This window comes from Podarcis cretensis (assembly GCF_951804945.1).
Source record: "Podarcis cretensis genome assembly, chromosome: 2".
Classification (NCBI taxonomy): domain Eukaryota; kingdom Metazoa; phylum Chordata; class Lepidosauria; order Squamata; family Lacertidae; genus Podarcis; species Podarcis cretensis.
In genome coordinates this window covers 61,995,190-62,018,386 of record NC_137171.1, presented here as the reverse complement: position 1 = coordinate 62,018,386, position 23,197 = coordinate 61,995,190, and the positions used below count along the sequence as shown (strand labels likewise).

The window sequence follows — 23,197 nt, the reverse complement described above, 5'->3', positions numbered from 1 at the left end:
ACAGGGGTTGGAACAGCATCACCCAGTTCAGATGCAGGTTTTGCCGAATACAAGCAAAATTAAATTAGTAGGTAAAGTGACATAACTGTTGTATGCCCCTCCCTTGGGAGCTGAATAATGCTGAAAATCTATCTATGAATGTACAATGAAGCTCTATTTTTCATTTCTTCAGCCCCAGGAGCTAGGGTAAACCAAAGAGAAAGGAGTTCACTTTTGGGTTTTAAAGTCCCCACTAGCTACTAAAACAGAAGTAGTGACAGCCATTTCACACAGCCTATAAACCAATGTTCTGTGACAGGAAAGTGGGTTGAACTAGATACTTGCAATCCTGTGGGAGCAGGCAAGGCAACAGAGAAAAAATTCCCTTGTTCTTTGTACACCAAACATTATAAGACTGTATGCATACTGCAAGTATGATTAAAAAGGACTAATGTATTTCAACCAATTCTCCTGAAGACAATAGGGACATTTATAAGGTTATATGCATATAAACAAGTTGTGTGTATAAAAAATGCAATACCTGTCATTTTTGTAGACTGGAACTTTACAGGCACTATAGAGGACTGGTCTATTAATTGGGCAGGTAGCCAGAATTTTTCTATTAATTAATTAGATAGGTAGCCAAGAAAGCTCATTTCCTGGCTAAAAGCAATCCCTTTTCTCCATTTATTTCATTTCTTAACCTATTGGGTGACTATAGACGATCATTTACAAAACGTAAGGAACGTTCAGAGAAAGTTGGCGACCAGTAAACTTTACATCGCCTCTGGCCCCCATTCTTGCAGACCAAGTGTGCAGTAAGCTTCACTTTATCATGACTATATGTTATGGATAGCAAATTCCTGTCATAGCTGAATACTCAAAGCAGGCCTCTAGTAAACAACTTCTGCAATTTGCTGATCTTTAAAACTTTGGGTTATTAATGAAGAGAATTTTTAATCCTCAGAGATCTCTCAAACACAATAAAATTGTCTGTTTATTTACCAGCCTTATTTACCTGCCTGCATTTGCATAGCAACAGTTTTAATTTCTGCATTACAAAAAACAATTGCTATTTGTCTGTTCTAGACCTGACAGGTTGTTTTAGAAGTTTTTGCTGCTATCATACTGCACCCCTCATAGCTTTCTTCCTCAAAGGAAAAAAATCAGAAGATGCAAGTTCTGACTGTAAATAAATTTTACTACTAAAAAAACAGAAAGTCTGGTCTTTCAAGGAGTCCTGTGGCACCATAAGGAGTAAACTTTTTTGTAACATGACTGCAGCCCTATGCATGGTTTCCTGGAAGTAAGCTTCACTGAACTTACTGGTGCTTACTTCTGACGTTTTAAACTTCCTAAACAAAGTGAACTTTAAGAAAAGGTCTTCAGTCATCTGAATGCACTCATTAGTGTTTAGTTATAAATGCAAAAAGTACTTCAAATAAGTGCTACCGTTTAAATTACTAAGATGAAGTAGAAATCCCAATTTTTTAAAAATATTTGAAAGCCTTGTTACCACCTCATTCATTTGCCAGAGCAAAAAGAAACTGTCTTGTCACCCTGGCACTCCAGAGGATGATGTCATCACTCCTTCTCTAACCCCATCTCCCCCCCCCTTCTGCTGCCCTGTCCCCCCCTCCAATAAATCACTGTTTGTGTGAACCAAGAGTCCAGAATTCAACCCTGCCAGACCATGTTTCTGAAGAAAAATCCTTTCAACTCTAGGAATAAATATGCTTGTAAAGAACTCATAGTATTTTTTTAAAAGATCTTTTGGATAAAAATATTGAATCAGCAGAAGTCACATTTTAGATTACAGAGTTCAAAATTCCACGTTGTAGCCACAGACTACTATCTAATCTAACCTAACCAAAACAAGCATATGCAATAAAGCCAGCCTTGCAAATGCAAGTTCATTCAAAACAGCTCAGCAAACCTCCAACTATCATCAGTTTTGAAAAATAGGTGTCAACAGATTGGGACAGACATGCCTAATGCTTAATATCCATTAGGTTTTCATGGATTCCCAGGTGCTCCTACAAAGTACCCCTCTTATCTGTTTCTTTCTATGAACTGTAAGAGTCAAAAGCTCCCTGCAAAAACAAAATCTCACATGATACCAATACTGGAAAACCTATCAATTCAACACTTAGTCCAGAACGAATGCTATTAAGTATGTTTTGCATAATTACCATATTTTAACTTATACTGGAACTGAATAAGAAAGAAGAACATCTGGATATATGCATATTCATCATTCTTGTTAATTTGCAAAAACCTAGCATCTCAATGGCTATTGTACACTTATTAAGTATAGTGTGGTGCATTACATCAAACAAGCAAGAGTTTCCCCCTTGAAGTCTAATTCCCTATCAGTTGACTATTTTAAGGCTGCTAAATTTACACAATATTTACCGGTAAGAATGTGCCAGGAAAATAAGGAAATTTCACGCTGCTCTGGATTTTGTACTCCCTGCCATCAGATTTGCAGTACTCCCAGTCAAATCCACATTGGAAGCCACATATGGCTGACCACTAGGAGAGCTGCAAAACAGATTAAGAAAAAGAAGAGGAAATCCAGTTAGGCTAACGTTCCTATTTTTGGTAAAAGGAATTGTAGCAAATAAGCTAAAAACTGGAAGACTTAAAAGCTTATTTGCATTGTTTTAACTTATCAAGACAGAAAATCTGTAATACCTGCTATTGACAACTTGACAGTACTTCCAATATTTTGGTGAAGCAAGTTAGGCTTAGTGTTGTTGTTTTTTAAAAAGATGCAAGGAGACACTCAAGTACCTGAAAGTCAAGGTCACTGCCTCCCACATTTTCAAACTGTGAAAGATGAAGCTCTATGCAGAGCTAGTTCCAAAAGAAGCAAAACACACTATGGCTGGTGCAAAGTTCTTCACTTTTCTGGTCTCATTTTCAGTTATTTAATCAGATACAGAGTTAAATGTAATGAACCCTGCAATCCAACTACTTAACACACACTGACATTGCATCTCCAAGGAGAAGGATGCATTAGTGATAAAAGATTACCGCAGCACAGGCATAGGCCTTAGCAGTAGATACAGCGCAAATGAAGTGGTTCATAGAAATGTGAAAAAGGCAACAGGATTAATGAGTGGGATGCAGGCAAGTGGGATAGGAAAGGGGGAAGTCCAAGATGGTCCATGATAAGTAAGTAAGAGCAGGTGGCTTCAGTAAGAAATGTGAAGTTCCTTTTCTGTCATTTTCAGCTTCAAAACTTGCTAGGACACTGAAAAGGAAGGGAACAGGGATTTTATGGGTGGAAGACTAATTTACAGTCACAAGCATAAGTTTGAAGCTGAAGCTAAGACAAAACACATAACCACCGTGTGCACAATAAGAAAGGTAATGGGACAAAGTCTGGATTTTTATGGATCAGTCATGACCTATCACTGCTAACACATCTGCAGCATATTACAGGGTTCAACTGCATTCCCTTACCTTCTTATTCATCCAAACACAAAACATTCTGTTCAGATCTTTCAGACTGCTCTCCTTTGAAATCATTAATTGAAATCCATCCTTCTTAAAAATGAAGAAACTGAACAATATTCCAAAAGAAGAATCATCACTGCACTAGTCATACTGAAACGAACACTGCAAAAACACTGTTTCCTTCCTTTTAGGCTATATTATCATCATCCTGGGATTGCCCATCTCAAAGGCTTTTTCCTCCTTAACTGTTTTTAGTTGATGACCTTCTGTGTAATAATACTGGGAAATAAGCATGTTAGTAGCTACTCATGCTGGCACTGCATATTCCCTCCCTTGTCTGAAAATTGTAATGCATAAGCAGAAATGAACTCTGTAACTGTAAGGATGCATGGTTATCTGAGGGAAATTGGCAGAGTAAGACATTGCTGTTCCCTTTTTTATTATGAGTATTCACTCAAAATGCATAGGGAATGAATCTTAAATCTGCATTCCCTATGAACTCAAAACCATCTTAACTTTGAAAGAAAAAACTGTAGCAAGCTATAAGCAGTATCCAATGAATACTACTCAGCAGTGAAAACATTTCGAACATGAGCCTCATGGGTAAACTACTATGTTACTCATCCAAATTACAAGTAAGCAAAGAGACATTAATCCCCACCCCATACTGTGAAAGGTATCATTGCACAGAGTAAGATACGGATTTTAATTCAATGGTACACACTTTTATCACAAGCATGCACAATATGGGTCGTGTTCAGCCTGTCTATCACAGTAGAGCACTACAACATACTGTTCATTCTTCCAACCATAATTTATCTAAAAGTAGTTTAAGCCCCAAACAATGGGGGGGATATTACTTCTAGTATTTAGTATACACAGTAGATCTAGACAGGAAGGAATATGAATGAACATTTGTATGTACTCTATACAAAAAATCAAGAACTTAGCATCATTTAGCTTAATAGTCTAAACATCTAGACGTTTTTCATTGTAATTACGCTACCAGAAGCCCTTGGACCTAATTTTACTTCCTCTTTAGCTTTGGTTTCTTACATATTTGGAAGTGTCAATTGACAACACACTTTTATGACTGTATCCTGTAACAGCCTCTTCACATGAGGAATGTAACTTTAATTTTCAAAGTCCATGTTGGCATATCATACATGCCATAATAAAGACATTGCAATTTTTCTGCAGGTATTATGACAATACAATATAGATTACCTAAATAATGTGCTACTTACCTGGGGAATATAGAAACTGTGCAAGTTGGGTAAACAGCTGACAGCCCAACACACTTGCCTATTAACCCCTTTCTCACTGCTCAGGTCACTATTTACCTGCAAATGGCAGCCACCACAGTGTTGTGCTGCTTTCTTACCTTGTGGAAATGCAGCCAAGCACAATGGCTGCTTCTGCATGCTCTTGTCCCCTCAGAGCACATGTAAGCTCAGACTTACAGCTTCTATAGTGCTGGAACCCTACAAGGACCACTATGCATATTTTAGGTCAAAGATTAGGGGGTGGGGGATTTTAACAACTTTAAGAGCTGACCACTATAACAGGAAAACCACTTTGCACAGAAGGAAATCCCCCCTCACTAATACCAACAGACTGTTAATCTTCACAGTCTGCTACAGAAGATTGCAGTAAAATAGCAGAGGGTTCCCATCCTGCACACTACCTTCCAGCCCTTTGTGATGGTATAGCCTGGACAAATCCAAGATGCATACAAAGCCTTTCAGTTATTAGCTTTGTGTGGTCATGATTTATTCTGGTTTGGCTGAGTTAAAAGCTCTCTCCTTTTTTGAGGTTCAGAGACATTCAAATAACTTAGGATCTTTTACCTTCTGCCTTGTCGACTGTTGGTTTGATGCCATGAATTATACAGAACTTTGCACTTAGCCATTTACTAAGGGGCAAATAATTCCTATGCTGCATAAGCATAGTAAGGCTCAATTTTCACCCTGTCACAGATAACACCTGCATGACCTTACACTATATTGATCCTGCATCCCTTACTACCCTAACAAACAGGGAAAACACTCAATGAAAGAATCACAGAACTCCACCTTCTATTTCAGTTTTTTAGCTCAAATACTTGAATGCAACTGTACTGATTAGTACAGAGATCATATCATTCTGACATGGTTCTTGTTTTAACCCTCACATTTTAGGGGAAGCTTACAGGAATCTGATTTTCAATGCACAACACAATGTGCCCAAAAATTATGAAACAGGACATGTTTTTACAAAACTAACATGCTACCTCTAAAACAGAGGTTATGTTTAGACAGGTCAGTGTCAGTTAATTCTTAGAGACACCATCAGTTCTCAGATACACCACCAGTGGTCCTTTTTTGGGAATAAAACATGGGACGTGATGTATCAAGGCTATACTTCACAAATTTATTTTTAAGCTACAGACTTTGGGGGATAATTAATGCTGCTTAGCAATCAGTTTAAACTATATGTGCACTGACAACAGGTTTGTCTAACACACAGGCTACTCAGCTTTAAGGGTAACTACATGTAAAAACATGTTCTCGAAGCTACAAACATGAGTCTGACCAAACTGCTGGAGGCAGTGGAAGACAGAAGTGCCTGGCGTGCTCTGGTCCATGGGGTCACGAAGAGTCGGACACGACTAAATGACTAAACAACAACAACATGTAAAAACTACATAAGAAAGGAGTTTGTATGTTAAGTGAAATATTATGGACTAGTTAAAATGTGAAAAATATTAAAAAGACCTTACTACTACACTGCTAATGAGCATTTGAAGTATTTCTCTTAGCACCACACCTCAGTGTGAAGTAGGTAACAGGGTTCCATGAAGTATTTTAGGTACAGATTAGAATGTTGCCACAAGTGAAAAATGACATGTTTACATGTTAACACACATATGCACATCTCAAATGCTTCAGTGTTAACTAGTTTCATAGCCTTGTAAGATAAATTGCTAGTTACCAAATACGGTAAACCTAGTATAGCCTTGTTTTTAACTCATTGCCCAGTTGTCATATGTGATAAGGAATTTATCACAGGGGAGTGAATGAACTGCCCAAAAGGGAGAGAACCTGTTTGCTCCCCCCTTCCCCCATTCCATGCAGCAGCTCATTGCATTTCTATAGTGGGTGGGGAGGAGAGTAAGCCCCCTCCTTCCTTGTCTAGGACATGAAGCGCTTCATCCTTCCTCTGGCAGACCACTGCATTTCAATATTTGGTGTGTAGGAGGTGAAGCTTCCTCCCCTGCATCCAGCACAGAAACCAAGAAAGCTGGTGGTGGAAGGAAGAAGTAATGCTTCCTGCTGCACTTCTGCAAGACAAATTAACAATCAAATCTCCCACACCTTTATTGTAGAAGCACAGCACACTGGTAGCAAAGGGACAAAGCAATCCCCAGCATGCGTCAGTTCTATACTGGATGCATGGGAAGTGAAGCACAATGCTGCATGTCCTACATGTTATCACAGTGGGCTAGCAGCAGATGGATTCTGAGCTTTTGTGTTTTATGTACATGCTGGTGGCAAAGTGACAGGGCAATCTGTGACAATGCCACAAGCCTACTAAGCATCTATGCATGGGAGATGTGGCTCCTTCCTGCATGTTTGGCATAGTAACCATGCAGGATAGCTGTAGAGGAATGGATCACTTCATCCCAGTACTAAGTCCACTTCACCTCTTCCCGCACACTCATCATAGAAACCAAGCATGAACGCAGAGGAGGTAGTGCGCTCACTTCTAGCTTGCAATATGTTTCACTAGCCTGCTTTTAACTCATAAGAAGGACTGGCAAAGAAGGGAAGGAGTGCTCCATTCATGTTCCACTGTCCCTTGTACAAGCTTTTTAAAAGTGCAGGCTTGTAATTTTTGGTAGCTAATCCATATACGCTTTTGCCACCTTAGCCAAATGCCAATGTTCAAATGCCATACGTGGAAGAATCTCCACTCCCCAGTCCCATTCACGCCTAACATTTACACAGTTGATGCAACTCTTGCCTGCAAGCAGAGTTCAACGGAGATACTGTATGCATTATATGTACAATTTGAATGTCTGCATAGGGTTATACAGAAATTAAGATGCAAGTTATTTAACTAATCTGCATCTAAATTCCATACCAAAATAGCCAGATTTAATATACCATACCCAAAGAACAGGATTTTGGTGGACCATTTTTCTATCAAAAGAATGCAACTTCTTTCTTAAAATAAAGCTGTCATACACTGGGTGGGTTTTTAAAACTAATTTGAGAAATGCATGGGCTAGCATTACAACATACTTACTAAAAATACACCTTATTAATCCACACAAGCCAATATGTACATCTAAAGATATACATTACCAAAAATAATTACCTGCCCATGCAGTACTGTGGTTTCATTTATTTTTATATTTAAGTTCTTCCTTAATTACTGAAACACAAATAGCCTGAACTTGTCAAGACTACACTTAGGATTTCATTACAAAATGACACAGGGCAATCTCCCTTATAAAGAAAAATGAACTGATCCAAGTGCTTCAAGTGAAAAGTGAATAAAGCATTAATCCATATGTGAATGGTTCCATTTCAGCAATACTGTGAATAAACCCCCAGAGAAGACTTCATTCCTAGCAGCACACTCCAGAGTCCAGATGAACCAGCAGGAAGAACACAGGGTGGATAATTCTGTAAAATTACCCCAGTGGAAATGTTGACAAATCCCCAATTACGAGACCTGCTCTAGGATGAAAAGAAATGCAAGAGACAATACAATTACCAGTCAACACTTGCCAACCTTCACATTCATACCAAATAATTACCATAAATATTCCTTAATCCTTTTGAATTTTAAGTCTCTGTTACCAATATGGTAAAATCCAGATAAGAAAATAACCCTGAGACATACCAGACACTGTAGAAATCCCCAACTGCTTATACAGCACAATTCAAAAATCTCTGCAGGAAACCTCAACAACATAATCATATAAATGTTAGATCTTTACTATTTTAGAATATGAGAATAATGGAATTTCCATTATCTATCTTAAGTTATAGTGAAAATTTATGAGGTTTTCCTAAAAATCCTTGTCTTTTACTACAGATATTTAAAAGGCTTAACGCAAAACAAAAACTCACCTTAAATAAATTTTAAAACCTCCCAGATCATTGAACTAGTAAAAGATGAAGGTTAGCCAAAACAGGTGTTGTTACATTTTTTAATTATCGTTTTATTTTTTACTTTTGGGTTATGTCCCTTCACCAATACAAAAGTAAAATTCAACATAAAAATCTACCACTAAAAACACAGAACTCACAAGCAACCTGTACATAAAAATATATTTCCTACCATATATTTTGGATCAAATTCACAATTGTATACTACCCCTTAGAATCTCACCCTTATAAGGAACAGCCTGCTGAAGTTTTGCTTTCTTAGCGGCCTAAAACAGCACTTCATTAGATACCCCATCTACACAAAAACATATAGAACAAACTTGCTGTTGTAGGTAACCCCAAGAGATCTGCATTCTAATCCTGTTTACAGTGGTACCTCGGTTTACTAACTTAACCCTTTCCGGAAGTCTGTTCTTAAACCGAATCCATTCTTAAACCGAAGTGTGCTTTTGCTAATGAGGCCTCCTACCGCTGGTGCCCTTCCACCGTTCAGCTTCTGTTCGTAAACCGAGGTAAAGTTTACAAACCAGAACACTACTTCCGGTTTTGCAGAGTTCGTAAACCAAATAGTTTGTAAACAGGACTATTTGTAAACTGAAGTACCACTGTATATGTGTGTGTTCTACAGACTGAGGCCCAGCCAACCTACCTGCATATAAACAGTATTCCTGCCCCCAGCTCATTACATTGGACAGCACAGCTGTCAATCATTCCTGCTAAAGCTCTTTCCTTTCTATTTCAGACACAGGCTGTCTATTGTGGCCTCCTTATTGCAACCTAGCCCTTTCAGCTACTAGGGTAATGCAACCAAGCTTAAATTTATCCCAAAGTGCAGGTTTTGTTCCCAAGAACCAGGCTTATTTATCCACGGCAAATATGGATCTATAGTTTTAAAATTTACACCTGCCAGTTCTATTTAAATTAATTTTAAGAGGTTGTGGAGGTGTGGAGAAGAAAAACAGCTGTGCAATGCAAGCTTCCCTTTCTTCCTGCTTATTTCCAGAAGTGTTTACACTTTCAGTTTTTATTAAACCAGCTTCAGCCCCACTACACCTGTACTTTTATCTTAGTTGCTTTCAAGTGCAAAAATAAAAATAAAAATAGCAGTTTGGTGCATTTGTATAGAGCCACGCCAACCCCACAAACCAGAATTCTAACACACTTATTAGACACTTCAAGAAAAGGAGCCCTGCCCCCCTTACCCCCACAACCCCACAGCTCTTGTCAACAGGCACTGAGCACGTCACTTCCTCCAGAACCTTCCCACAGCTTCCAGGAAGGCTCAGGCGCCCCTTCCAAGTGCAAAACACCAACCCCCGTCTCTACTTTCCCAGACCGAAAACTTTTTCTCCTCGGGAGAACTCCTCCTCCCTGCCAACCCCAACAGGGCTCCTTTTGTTTTCTGAAGAGCAATAATGCCCTCCAAATCAACTGTGCCAGCTCCAAAGCACCACCACACACGCCAGTAATTTTTGTTTTGTTTTGTTTCAAAACGCCGCCGCCGCCACCACTACTCTCTTCAGCGCAATAGGCCGCTCGCCTCACCCGCCTCGTACACAAGCAGTTTTATTTGCTACCCCGGCGCCCCCCCCCCGCACAACACGCTCCCTTCAAAAGCCCTCGCCCAACCACCACCCCCACCCGCCCCGTCCTCGTCCAGCCATGCATTTCACGCACTCCGGAGGCGCAGGGCCCGGAGACCCCGCTTCGTATTTATACCGCCCGTCTCCCTCCGCGCCCCTTCCCCGAAGAGGAGCCGCGTTCCCCTTCCCCTCCCCGGCTGGATTATTATAAAAATAGTAACACCGACAAACCACCCCCCAAACCTCACAGGACCCCAACACAACCCCCGCTCCCCCTCTCTGGTAAGCAGCCCCCCCCCGTTAACCTTGTCAACACGACCCACCCCCGACAAACCGACCCACAAACATCTCCTCGACCCCCCTCCCCACCCACCCCAGAAAGTCAGCCATCTCTCTCCGCGTCCCACAGGACCTCGAATGCGCCGCCGCGCCTCCCACCAAAATAATCCTTCGCCCCCCCCCCCCGCGCGCCCCCATTATGATTACCCGGGGCACTTCTAACCGCCCCCCTCCCGTCAGAAACCTGCTTTCCTCAGGCCGTGGTCGCCGCTGCCGCCACCCCCGCCCCATAGATTCATTCGACGGGGTGGGGGGGCGGTTGAGGAAGAGCCGCCTCGACCCCCGCTCCCTCTTCCTCCGCCTCGCCGCCGCCTTTTCTGTCGGCGCGGCCGCCGCCCCCGTACCTGTAGCTGCAGCATCCCCGTCTCTGCGCTGCCTCTGCCTGGCTCTTTGTTTCCTGCCGCGGGCCGGACGGGAGAACGGGCTCCCCCCGCCTCCTCCTTCTCCTCCTCCTTCTCTTCCTCCTCCGCCTCCTTCTCACACTCATTGAAAGCAAACAAGCATCATGGCGGCGGCGGCGGCGGCAGCAGCAGCAGCGGCAGCAACGACGGCAGAGGCAGCGCTTAGGCCCGGCCCACATCGCCTCGGCTCACAGGCTCCGGGCGCCGAGGCCGCCCCCTCCTCCCGCCGCCAGGACGCGCGATTGGGTGGCGGGCGCTGGGCGGGCGGTGCTCCGCTGGCCCGGCCGAGGAGCGAGCGCAGGCGGAGAGGGGCGGCCGGGGCGCCCAGTCCGCGCGCGGCGGGAGGCAGCTCCACTGGACCCACTTACCTCGGAGGAAACGGGCACGGGGAGCAGGGCAGTTGGAGGAGGGCTAGGCCTCGACCCTGCGGCGGGGCAGAGTTAGGCGCGCCTCAGGCCGGCATCCGTCGGGGTTTCGCCCGCCCAGCTTGTGCCTGGGACCCGGCTGCAAGAAGTGCACTTTCTCGGAAGGAAGTCGCTGGGACTTGCCTCGGAGTAGGAGCGGCCTGCAAAACCGTCCATGGAAGGGAGCGTTGCTGAAGTTGGGGGGTTGGGGGGTTGCGCGCAGTCAGGCTCGGGGTACCCGGAGGTAGGAAGGGGTCGAAGTGGAGTGAATGGCGGGAGGGTTGAAGGGCAAAAGCGAAGGGGCTCGGGATGCCTGCCACCTTCTGGGCAAGGATTAACAGCGCCGTCTTAATTGTGCAGTGCGTGCATGCGAGCGATTGGGGCATTAACGACGTGCAGCCAGTATCGGTTTGATTATGATTATCCCGCCACTGCGGACCCATCTGTTGAATTCCTGCTCCAAAGGCGCGCAGGTCAGCCCTCCGTGGTGAGACAGAAAAGCGGTAACCTCCTGTTTGGAATTCCAGGGTGGCAGCCAAAAGATGATGCTATCATAAATTGGTTGGACTCAACGGTGCTACCCGATTCTGTTGTTCTGGTTGTGTTGATGCGGTAAAAAGTTGACGGCTTGTAATGTCACAAACCCAAAATTGAGGCCTTTACTTCATATTGGTTAATAAATACTAACTTCTTCCCCCTGGTTCTCAGTTCTTATATTGAAAGGTTGATCTTTATCTCTGAAGATTACCATTCAAAAGGGTTGTTGAGAAGATACTTGCCCTTGTTTAAAATGTCTCACATGGCAAGCCTAACCAAGCCTTAAATTTAGGAAACATATTGCTGGTGGGGGAGCTATGAGGCTGAGGCTACTAGTTTCACCCCTGTCATTGTTCTGCTCTCCCTCCACAACTTGGAAGGTGATTTTCTGAAGCTGAGAGTCTCCTGTACTCTATGTTTACTTTTTTCAGGGTGAAATTCTGATAGCTATGATCTTTGTTGGACCTCACAGTGTTAACAAATTCTTCGCTGGGCTACCAGGAAGAGAAAACGTGATGCCTAGATGATGGGCTGCTAACAAAAGTGAACAAGACAGAAACAAAGAAAAAGCCTAAATGAAATACCACACTCATGGTAAATAAATGTGCAAAAACCCCACATTCAGTTGCTTTAAAAGTGGTGTAAGAAATTTATGATACAGGCAAAAATGAATTTTTCCATACCTCATTTTGAGAAGTTGCTGGAACAGACTGCAGTCATCTTAGGTGATTTGATAGTTTCACTTTCTCATCTTTTCAGTAGGGATAAATTGGACCTCTGACAATTTGAGTAAACGGTAACTTTGAAAAAAATTTTTTTTAAAGGAAATGGAATCAAAGAACAGCTGATCTTAACCATTGAAAATATGGTACATTGGAATATTAAGTGGCTCAAGTTTGCTTTTTAAAAAAGTTTAATAACTATTTCAAAAAGCTGCTGGGTCCACAACAATCCCATTAGTACAAGATCGTTAATTATTGGTAAGATATGCGTAGGATCTAACGTGAAATACTTTGTTAATGGGCTTTGGTGTAAACTGGAGAGGGAAATTGAGGGAGTGGATTGGTTTGGGTAAGGTTGCAGAAAACAGGAATTTGGTACAGATTACCGTATTTTTCGCTCTATAACACGCACCTGACCATAACACGCACATCGTTTTTAGAGGAGGAAAACAAGGGAAAAAACATTCTGAATGAAACAGTGGATGTATCATTTTTGTGCTTCATGCTGTGGCCACAGACATGTGATCTGATGGTGAATTTGGGCTGACCCAATGCAAAAATCCTGAGAATCCCTGTGGATCCATGCTTTGTAACCACGTTTTTGCACCATTGCAGCCCCAGGCAACAGTGGGTGCGTGATTTTTGGGGGGCAGGCTGTAGCCATGGACATGCTATGTGCTCTGATGGTGAATTTGGGCTGACCCAATGCAAAGATCCTGAGGATCCATGTGGATCCATGTTTTGTAACCACGTTTTTGCACCATTGCATCCCCAGGCAACAGTGGGTGCGTGATTTTTGGGTGGCAGGCTGTAACCATGGACATGCTATGTGATCTGATGGTGAATTTGGGATGACTGAATGCAAAGATCCTGAGGATCCATGTAGATCCATGCTTTTTAACCACGTTTTTGCACCATTGCAGCCCCAGGCAACAGTGGGTGCGTGGTTTTTTGGGGGCAGGCTGTAACCATGGACATGCTATGTGATCTGATGGTGAATTTGGGATGACTGAATGCAAAGATCCTGAGGATCCATGTAGATCCATGCTTTTTAACCACGTTTTTGCACCATTGCAGCCCCAGGCAACAGTGGGTGCGTGATTTTTGGGGGGCAGGCTGTAGCCATGGACATGCTATGTGATCTGATGGTGAATTTGGGCTGACCCAATGCAAAGATCCTGAGGATCCATGTGGATCCATGCTTTTTAACCACATTTTAAGTGGGGAGGGAAGGAAAAACACAGAAGGGACAAGGAGCAGGAGAGGGGTGTGCAGAGAAGCAGCTGGCTAAGAATGCAGGAGAGGGGTATAGGGAGGAAAGGAAGGCAAAAGTTTTCCCTCACCTACCCACCCAAGCCAGCCAGCTCTCTCTCTCTCTCTCTCTCCCTTCTGCATGTTTTCAGCAGCACGGACACACTCTGCTTTCCCCTCCGCTTGCCTGGAGGGGAGGGGCTTTCCCTGCTCTTTGTTCCGTTTGAGCAAACACAGCAAGGAAACAGAGGTGGGTGGGCAGTAAGACCCTGAGGCAGAATGCCGGAAAGCAGCTGCTTCCTCTTTTCAGGTTTCCCTTCTAGGAGACGCGCGATTTGATTTTTGCCTGCTTTTTTTGCCTCCCCTTGCACTATTTGGCTCCAGGGACCACACATTCGCTCAATAACACGCACAGACATTTCTCCTTCCTTTTTAGGAGAAAAAATCTGCGTGTTATAGAGGGAAAAATACGGTATTTGTTGAAGATCTGAAAGAAGGAATTAATCAAGTTGTGTGGTAGGGGTATCTGGGTGGTGAGTGCAAGGTTTGAAGGTCTCTGCATGGTTTGAGGAGTGGCACTAATGGGAAAAATACTACAGTGGTACCTCGGGTTACATACGCTTCAGGTTACAGACTCCGCTAACCCAAAAATAGTACCTCGGGTTAAGAACTTTGCTTCAGGATGAGAACAGAAATCGCACGGTGGCAGTGGGAGGCCACGTTAGCTAAAGTGGTGCTTCAGGTTAAGAACAGTTTCAGGTTAAGAACAGACCTCCAGAACGAATTAAGTTCTTAACCCGAGGTACCACTGTATTTGGTTAAGATACAAGGTAGGGATTTCGAAGTATAGGAACTCTTGGAGAGTGTGAGGTCATATATAGTAGAGTTATCAGAGGACAAGCTTTGAACAGTTTTATTGGGAGCAGATGGGATTCCCCAATGTAAAGTGACCAACCCCAGAAACTTTAACATATTCTTCACACCATCCAGATTAGGATATTTTAAAGTTAGAATCAGTCACTTGACTGGTGAAATATAAAAATTAACATTATAATACAGAAGAGAGAAGTTTGATGTTAATAGTCATTGCATGTTCAGTTATTCATTTAGCTGAGCTATTTTAAAGCCAAACACATGACATATGAAATCAATTATTAACAATTTAATTGTTGTAAATGTTCAGGGATTAGTCCTGAACATTATTCAAAGCAGAACAGCTATAGAAGAAGAAATGGAAATATTTTGGAAAAGAAGTTCAGATTTTACTGTGGATTGGAATACCATTTGGGATGTGGATCATGCTAGCTTATAGAATGTTCTTTCATAAGCTAGTTATTGGGCTCTATCCCAAATGGTAATCAGTCTCCAATAAAAAAAGATATTTTTTTTAAGTATTTCCGAGCAGCTCACTTACTTTTGTTTACATATGAGACTCAGCCATTTTAGTGAAACCTTTTTGAACTCCTTGATGCATAAAACAAATACAATATTATCAGAGCTTCCAATGACTTTATTCTTTACATTTTCCAAGGAAATAGTTGTACATAGAGGGCTCAGCATGAATCTGCAATCCCACAAATAGGTTTATTTAACATCTTACAGGTTATACATTTTATTCAGTTTGGAAAGTGGTTTTACTTCAATAAAGCATTCTCTAGCTGGAACCCTGTGCATTAAGAAGCAGCACAAAGGCATGTTGGGGATGGTGTGTGTTGCAGATAGTGTAATGCAAGCATGCCAAGTATACCTTTGCTCATTCATACACTTGAATTTGTTTTGCTGCATATAGCTGTCATCAATACCCTAAGAAGGCATTTTGAGCAGATGGTTAGTGACAGGATTAGCTTTCTCGTCTGGATGTTTAATGGGATCTAAGAATGTAATGTGGGGTTCTTTCATTTAGTATGTCTTACCCAGCAACTGTACTGTGTTAAGTCTGATCATGTTGCTCAGTATTATGCATCTACTCCCCCCCCCCCCCATCCCAATGTATCACTCTAAATGTTAACCTGGAAAAAAATGAACATTTTACCAAAAGTTTATCTAACCTCAGAATGTTGTGCTCCAATCACAACAATACACTTCAAAACTGTAGGTTTTTTTTAAAAAAAGGTAGTTCTAAGCACAATTACAAGGGCGTAATTCCTGTTGAATTCAGTAAAGTACACTTCCAGTTAAACATGCTTAGACTTGTCTTGCACTTGTAATAGAACTTGAAAACAGTGTTTATTGGGATATGAAAATTCAGAGATTCTATAGTAAAAGTTGTTGTCAGCTACAGAATACAAGGAAGATAATCATTGGGCCCTCCCACCAGGATTAGAGCCAAAACAAGGCCACTAAGAAACAAGAGGGAGGCATCTGCATGAAAGATTGCTTGTCAGTAAAAAGAAAACAGGAACAGGGTAGTGGTGACAGCGTGAAGAAATTAGTTGCCCTATTTGTGTCCCTTTCAACTTCCAGTATGCGGTACTGTAGAAGTTCTGGCACCCAGAACAGGAGCACTTGTCTTATTCTTTCTAATGGTAAACTCTGTTGGTCAAGCATCTGTTCTTAAGCAAAACAGGGTATTATAAAAATACAGTAGTGGTTCTACATACCTGAGGGTCTCCTTCAGTACACAGAAATATTAACAGAGAAGGTATGAGATTAACCCCCCCCCCCGCAAGTTAGCCTGAGAAGGACAGCTTCCAGGATTTATGGACTGTTGAAGGCGACAGCATATAGGAAAATATTCTAAGTCAGCTCACCCCATTATCTATAAATGGAGCTTCTGGGTTCTTCTATTTATTTCATAAAATGTGTATGCTACCTAATTATAACCTGCTCTAATGTGTGTGTTTTTAATATGTGAATAAAACATTTAAATTATCAATAAAAAAACAGCTCTGTAAATCATTCAAAATATAAAATAAACGGTAAACTTAAAGAGACACTTCTTTCCTGAGATGAAAGTGATTCTATGGATGACTTGCAGAAATCCAGAATTTTAGCATAGCTGTGATGGGCCAGAAGCATGAGCAGCCAGAAACATGCAGAGAAGATGCAAGTATGTTCATGGAGCACAAAGCTTCTTCCTGCATTTGAATGCTGGATTTAGATTGGGAGGAAGTCTAAGAAAATAATTTAAGTAGATTGACCTTTCCAAGTCTAACCCGAGGTACAGTACAGTGGTACCTTGGGTTACAGACACTTCAGGTTACATGATTTTGGGTTGCGCACCACGCCAAACCTGGAAGTACCGGAACAGGTTACTTCCAAGTTCTGGCGCTCGCGCAGAATCACAAAAATCATGCTTTGCGCAGAAGCGCCAAATCGCAACCCACACATGTGCAGATGCAGCACTGCGGGTTGAACGTGCCTCCCACACAGATCACGTTCACAACCCGAGGTTCCACTGTACATTTTATCAGGAAGATTTTTGGCTGAAAATCCAAATCAACCTCAGCCCCACATCTAACCTACACTGTTAACAGAATAAACTATAGGAATGTTGTAAATTTATCCCTGTCGCAGCCACAGGCCCCTCAACCTACAATATGCTCTAGAACAGGGGTGTCTAACTGGTCGACCGCGATCGACAGGTCGATCCCCAGATGACCTTGGTCAATTGCAGGATCCTTTCTGCTCGCATTGTTTAGAATCATGTCTCTGCCCCCATCTGTCTTTCCCTGCGTCACGTTTAATGGGTGTTCCTTTGTTGTCTGCTGTAGCGCTGCGTTCCCCTGTTCACAACTGTGTTTTTAGTGAGCGATTTATTGCAGTTCTTCACACTTGCTGTCCAAAAAACCTCAACAACTTTGATTTTCTACCCTAAAAAAAAGAAAGCTCAACAACTTTGAGCTGCCCCCTAAAAAAAACTTAGCAACTCTGAACCCCACCCCCAAAATGGCTAGATCACTGCCCGTCCCCCGGAAGTAGATCACAGTCTCTTGGGAGTTGGATGTCCCTGCTCTAGATTATTGCTTAATCGGGAGCTCTTGCTTCTTTGGATAAGCACCCCCTAATTTAACTATTAGTTCAGCAATGATTAACTGAATGAAAATGATACTATTCTGCAATGACTGACTAAGCCTTTCAGCCTGATTCCTAAAAGTGTTTTAGGCGTCTTTCATCACACCTAAATCAGTGGTGTCCCGTGGGTGAGTGTGTTTTAAAGAAATGAGCAGTAACTGCAGGCTGCTACAATGGGGTTGGCACAGAAATGTTGCCTTATGATTCTGGCTCAGGAAACACTCTTGGATGTGGTGCTCTGCAGAATCAAAGAAAGTCTAGATGTCATGGCATCATCTGAGCCACAGTTTTGTCCTGCTTATTGTATTCTGTTCTGCTATAGGTGTGTTTCTGCCTATTGGCTCATTGATAAAGTTAATAGTCCTTTTCAGGGACTCAACCTTAAAATATCTTCCATTAACTGAACATGTATTGCTGGATTTTTATAGCTGTTTAAACTGGCAGCTTCAATGCAGCCATGCAGAACTGTAAAAACATTTCAAGCAGACTCTCTGAGACAACATGGTTTTACTAAAGGCTACAGAGTAATGACTGTAAAAGTAAAAGGAGTTGAGTATCTCTTGTTCCAGAAGGAAAACCCAAAAGCCAATTCTATAAAATCAGAGTTTCATAATAAATTCAGCAATCCTTGTTGTAGCAGGGATGGATCCTTTTTGCTTCTTCCCCACTGTGGCTGGGCTAAGGTTTTCTGTAGTAGGTCTTATCGCTTAATGCATCAAGCAGCACCGCTTTACAAGACCTAATTATATCAGCTGCCTATTTGGGCAGCATTGCAAATCTTTCAGCCAGCTACTGTAGTTGTGCCTTTAATGTGTAAGCATTAGCACAATGATTGGGAATGTTTTCTGGGTGGAGGCACATGCTACCATGATAGACAGCTTTTGGGGACTGCATTCCAGAGCCACACATAGTCACACATACTTAACACATACAGTATACACAGAAAAAAAACTATTAGCCATGGAAACAAAGGCATATGTTTAAGTCTTAGTAACTCCACTTGAATTTTACATTCCATTTTCCCTATAAACATTTTAAAAAAACAAAGTTCATTTAAACAACAGCACTCCTACACCCTTTATTGGCCTGACTATTCCAAAGGTAAGAAGAGCTCAGTAATCCTAGCAGAGGAATGCAGATAACATCAATGCACAGCTGAACTGCAGGCCCTGCCTGACAGCTATTCAAAGCCTCAAACTTCAAAATACAATTCCCTCCCAAAAATGACATGCACGCAGATGCAAAATGCAGGGGCTCTCTTTTTTTGCACATTTGGAAGGATCAGATGTCTGTCTTCCTTCTGAGACATTTCCCCCTCTACTTTCATCTTGCAGCAGATCCTTGCAGAGAAAGGAGCTGCAGTTGCACAATTTGCACAGCATCAAAGCCGTTTCCCACTCAGCTGCTCACTGCAGAACAGCTGATAGGCAGGAGGGGATCCCGAGGGCCTCATGAAATGGCCAGGGGTTCCCCACCCCAGTCTTAGCAGGTGACTGCTTACAGGTGATTTTGTTTGCTTGTGGTGGTCTGGCCAGTTGTCAATCAGTGCTGAATGCTGGCTATCTTATCAATATCATATTCTTATTTCATGGCCATAATAGGCAACTCAAATTCTTGAGGTTTATTTTAGAACAGTAAGTAGCAACTCTTGGTCACTTCTGACAATTGAGAATGTACTCCAGGTGGAGAGGGGCTTAAAAGTGATAAGAAGGGGGACGGTGGTGGTTCCCTGTCATCTGCATCTGTTGCCCACCCTATTTTACTGACTTTGGGGAGGATCCACTGTCCCCATTTTGAAGGAAAGAAAAGGACCTGCAAAGACTATGTTGAGAGCACAGTGTTATGCATGGGCCATGAAGTTCTCTACAGGTTTCTAAATCCAGACCTTTGAAACTAAAGCACTGACACCTTGAACTGGAAAGCAGACAGTCACCCAATGTACTTGAGGCTAAAACTGGAAGTGAATGTTCCCTGTGGTTCATAAGAAATTAAGAAGAGCCTGCTGCATCTTACCAAAGTCCCTTCTAGTTCAGCATCCTGCGCTCACCATGGCCAACCAGATGTCTATAGCAGGACTTGAACACAAGAACATTCATCCTACTTGTGATTCCCAGTAACTGGCATTTAGAGGTCTACTGCCTCTGGTTGTCAGTAGGACACAACCATCATGACTAGTAGCCACTAACATGCCATTTTATTACAGGGAAGTGTCTCGTTCCTTCTTGGACGGTAAGCCGCCAAATTCTGCCTTTGCAGAACACATTTCAGGATGTACTGTAATTAAATGGGAAGTTACTAAGGCAGTGACAGGCCTTGTATTTGTTGCACAGGAGGGGCTACGGTTAGCCTTCCAGCAGCCAGAGTTTAAAAAGGCACTCCTAGCCATTGCTCAGTTCTCTTCATTAAGCAGTAGAGCAGGTGTGGGGAACCTTTGGTCTTCCGGATGTTACTGAACCCCATCAGGCCTAGCAAACACAGCCAATGACCAGGGATCAAGAGAGTTGTAGTTCAGCAACATCTGGAGGGCCAAAGATTCCCCAAACATGCAGTAAAGTAAAGCAGGGTCAAAAACCACTCCCAGCCTAGAGATCTTCCAGGGGAGCAGCACAATTAAGTCTCACTCTCCTAACTTTTGGGTCCTGATTTACCGTCAACATCTCTGTCATGTCTAGATTAAGCTTCAGTTTCCTTCTTGCTAGGCGACTTAAACTGAATCACCTATTTCTGCATTGTGCTTATTATACAACACTCTGTGTCTACACTTGGATTGCAGCTTATAGTGTATAAAATAAATTGCTTGCGGGTGGTAGATGGTAACCTATTCCTCAGTAAAATCATTTCCCCCTAGGGCTTTGCCACATCTTGTGCCACACCATGTTTTTAGCCAGAATCCTTCGATATCCTGACTTCTAATTATTATTATTATTATTATTATTATTATTATTATTTAATCTACTTAGTGCACAGAAATGTGGGACAGGTGCTTTGAAAAACTTGGACACCAGAATACAAATAAGGCATCCTCATTTTTATTAAATGTGGAAAGCAAACTTCCTGATTTCAGAAGTGGATGCCATAATGTGTTTTAAAGTTCTGTCTATGTACAGTGGTACCTCATGTTAAGAACTTAATTCGTTCCGGAGATCCGTTCTTAACCTGAAACTGTTCTTAACCTGAAGCACCAGTTTAGCTAATGGGGCCTCCTGCTGCTGCTGCATGATTTCTGTTCTCATCCTGAAGCAAAGTTCTTAACCCGAGGTACTATTTCTGGGTTAGCGGAGTCTGTAACCTGAAGCGTCTGTAACCTGAGGTACCACTGTATAGGGTGTTATGACCATGATGGCTGAAACACAACAAACAATAAACAAACAGCATTGGATGCATGATTTTCAAGTGACTGAACACTGATTCGGAACATCTAGTACTGCCAGTACTGTTGCATTTCATACCACCACTGTGGTATGAGATTGCTTTGCAGAAAAGAACCCTCAAGGTAGACAGAGTGGGTCATATAAATATGCAGCACTTGCAGTACATCAGTAGCTAAAGCGCTAGAGGTGTTGGGGCAGATCTGCTTCAGGAGCCATCCTGTTCTCATTTACCTGGGGGGGGGGGGGAGAGCACCATTGCACTCAGTGGCATTTAATTCTGACTCTGCATGCTTAGAATTGTGCACCAAAGTGCTCTGAAGCTTATTCCATCAGAGATGTCTTTTATGGTATGTTTCCAGTCAGTGCCGTTTCTGATTCAAGAGGACTGCTCTTTAATTTAAACAAACTCTCACTAAGTATACCTCTTTCCTGCCTCTCAAATGCAGGTATTGTAGGCCTGACGATCCAGCAGTTACTCAGTAACTTTCAAAATTGTATGGAACAGTTTTTAAAACAACAACATTTTACAAATGCATATTATTAATCATCCATCATTTGGAAAAATATTGCCCTGAACAGATTAATTAAAAATCACAGCATTATTGCTAAATACAATACTGAAAATGGTTACATGTCAGCTCTTATCTATTGAAATCACTTTATAGTTACAAAAGCAGAGTTGGGAAATCATTTGATGGTTGTGACATTTCTGCTCCCCTGTTTATTTCCATTTCTTGATAGAGTGTTCTCTTTCTCTTCTTGCAGGTTAGAAATCACATAGCACCACTCAAACATCAGAACCATTTCTGCATATTTGTATGGCATTTTTAGGACTGGAAAGTTCTTTGTCTGTCCCTCAGTATAATTAGCAGGGCCTGATTTCTGCTCAAAAAGATCATTTTGCCTTTCGTTGTGCGCAACTGTCTTATTAGAGTCATCTTGGCTTTCCATATTAAAGTTGTCATGTAAAACACTGAACGTTCAGCATCCCCTCTATTTCCGAGGTTTTGAGAAAGATGAGCGAGAATCCTCATGTTAGTCCACACAGCACTGACCTTGGACCAGAAGGTAGTGTCAGCAGGCTTGGAGTATGCAGAAATAATAATGAAAAAAAACTATATGGGGGGAAGCATAAAGCGAGACTCCCGAAACAGCCCAGTGAGGACTGAGTATGCCCTGGCTACAGAGCGTTGACTGCTTGGGGAATTGGGTGGGAGATGGAACGCAAGGGAATATCATGCAAGAGGGCATGGCTGGCTGGAACCCAAAATGGAGCACTCCATCTTGCAACATTTTGTCATAGATCCCCCTTTTAAAAAATTAGTTATTTTGTTCAGTCCACAGGGAAATAAATCTGAGTCTGAGCTACTATACGTATTTCTGGCAGGTTGCATCTCAGTCCTAGCACTGTCTTTACATGATCTGTGTTCACAGATCTGCTTTTTCTGTTATGCGAAATGGTAAGAATAATATGGAAATGACATGTCAGCTTAATTCAGGTAACCAAGTAAGATCTATGTTTCCTCCTGCTGACAGTAAGCAGATATACACTAATTAAAGGGCCAGTGTCAGAGAAGGATCTTAAAAAGCAGAGACGTCACCTTGCCAACAAAGGTCCATATAGTTAAAGCTATGGTTTTCCCAGTAGTGATGTATGGAAGTGAGAGCTGGACCATAAAGAAGGCTGATAGCCGAAGAATTGATGCTTTTGAATTATGGTGCTGGAGGAGACTCTTGAGAGTCCCATGAACTGCAAGAAGATCAAACCTCTCCATCCTTAAGGAAATCAGCCCTGAGTGCTCACTGGAAGGACAGATCATGAAGCTGAGGCTCCAGTACTTTGGCCACCTCATGAGAAGAGAAGACTCCCTGGAAAAGACCCTGATGTTGGGAAAGATGGAGGGCACAAGGAGAAGGGGACGACAGAGAACGAGATGGTTGGACAGTGTTCTCGAAGCTACCAGCATGA

General features: G+C 42.3%; 1 protein-coding gene and 1 long non-coding RNA gene across 4 annotated transcripts in view; one reads left to right on the top strand and one right to left on the bottom strand.

The window, feature by feature from the left end:
* CNOT6 (CCR4-NOT transcription complex subunit 6) overlaps positions 1-11,557 on the bottom strand; it is a 38,867-nt gene extending 27,310 nt beyond the window's left edge. The window contains exons 1-2 of one of the 3 annotated variants that reach the window (XM_079966484.1): positions 10,873-11,072; positions 2,395-2,523 (exon numbers count right to left, since the gene is read on the bottom strand). The gene's annotated coding sequence lies outside the window, so the exon portion shown is untranslated. Of the gene's footprint in view, positions 1-2,394; positions 2,524-10,872; positions 11,073-11,297 lie in introns of those variants that run through there. The other 2 variants (XM_079966485.1, XM_079966483.1) reach the window with 2 other exon arrangements.
* Positions 11,558-11,583: 26 nt separating this feature from the next.
* Positions 11,584-22,201, top strand: LOC307210550. Its single transcript, XR_013836059.1, has 2 exons — positions 11,584-12,464; positions 21,994-22,201. It is a non-coding gene; the product is annotated as an uncharacterized lncRNA (long non-coding RNA).
* Positions 22,202-23,197: the final 996 nt, after the last annotated feature.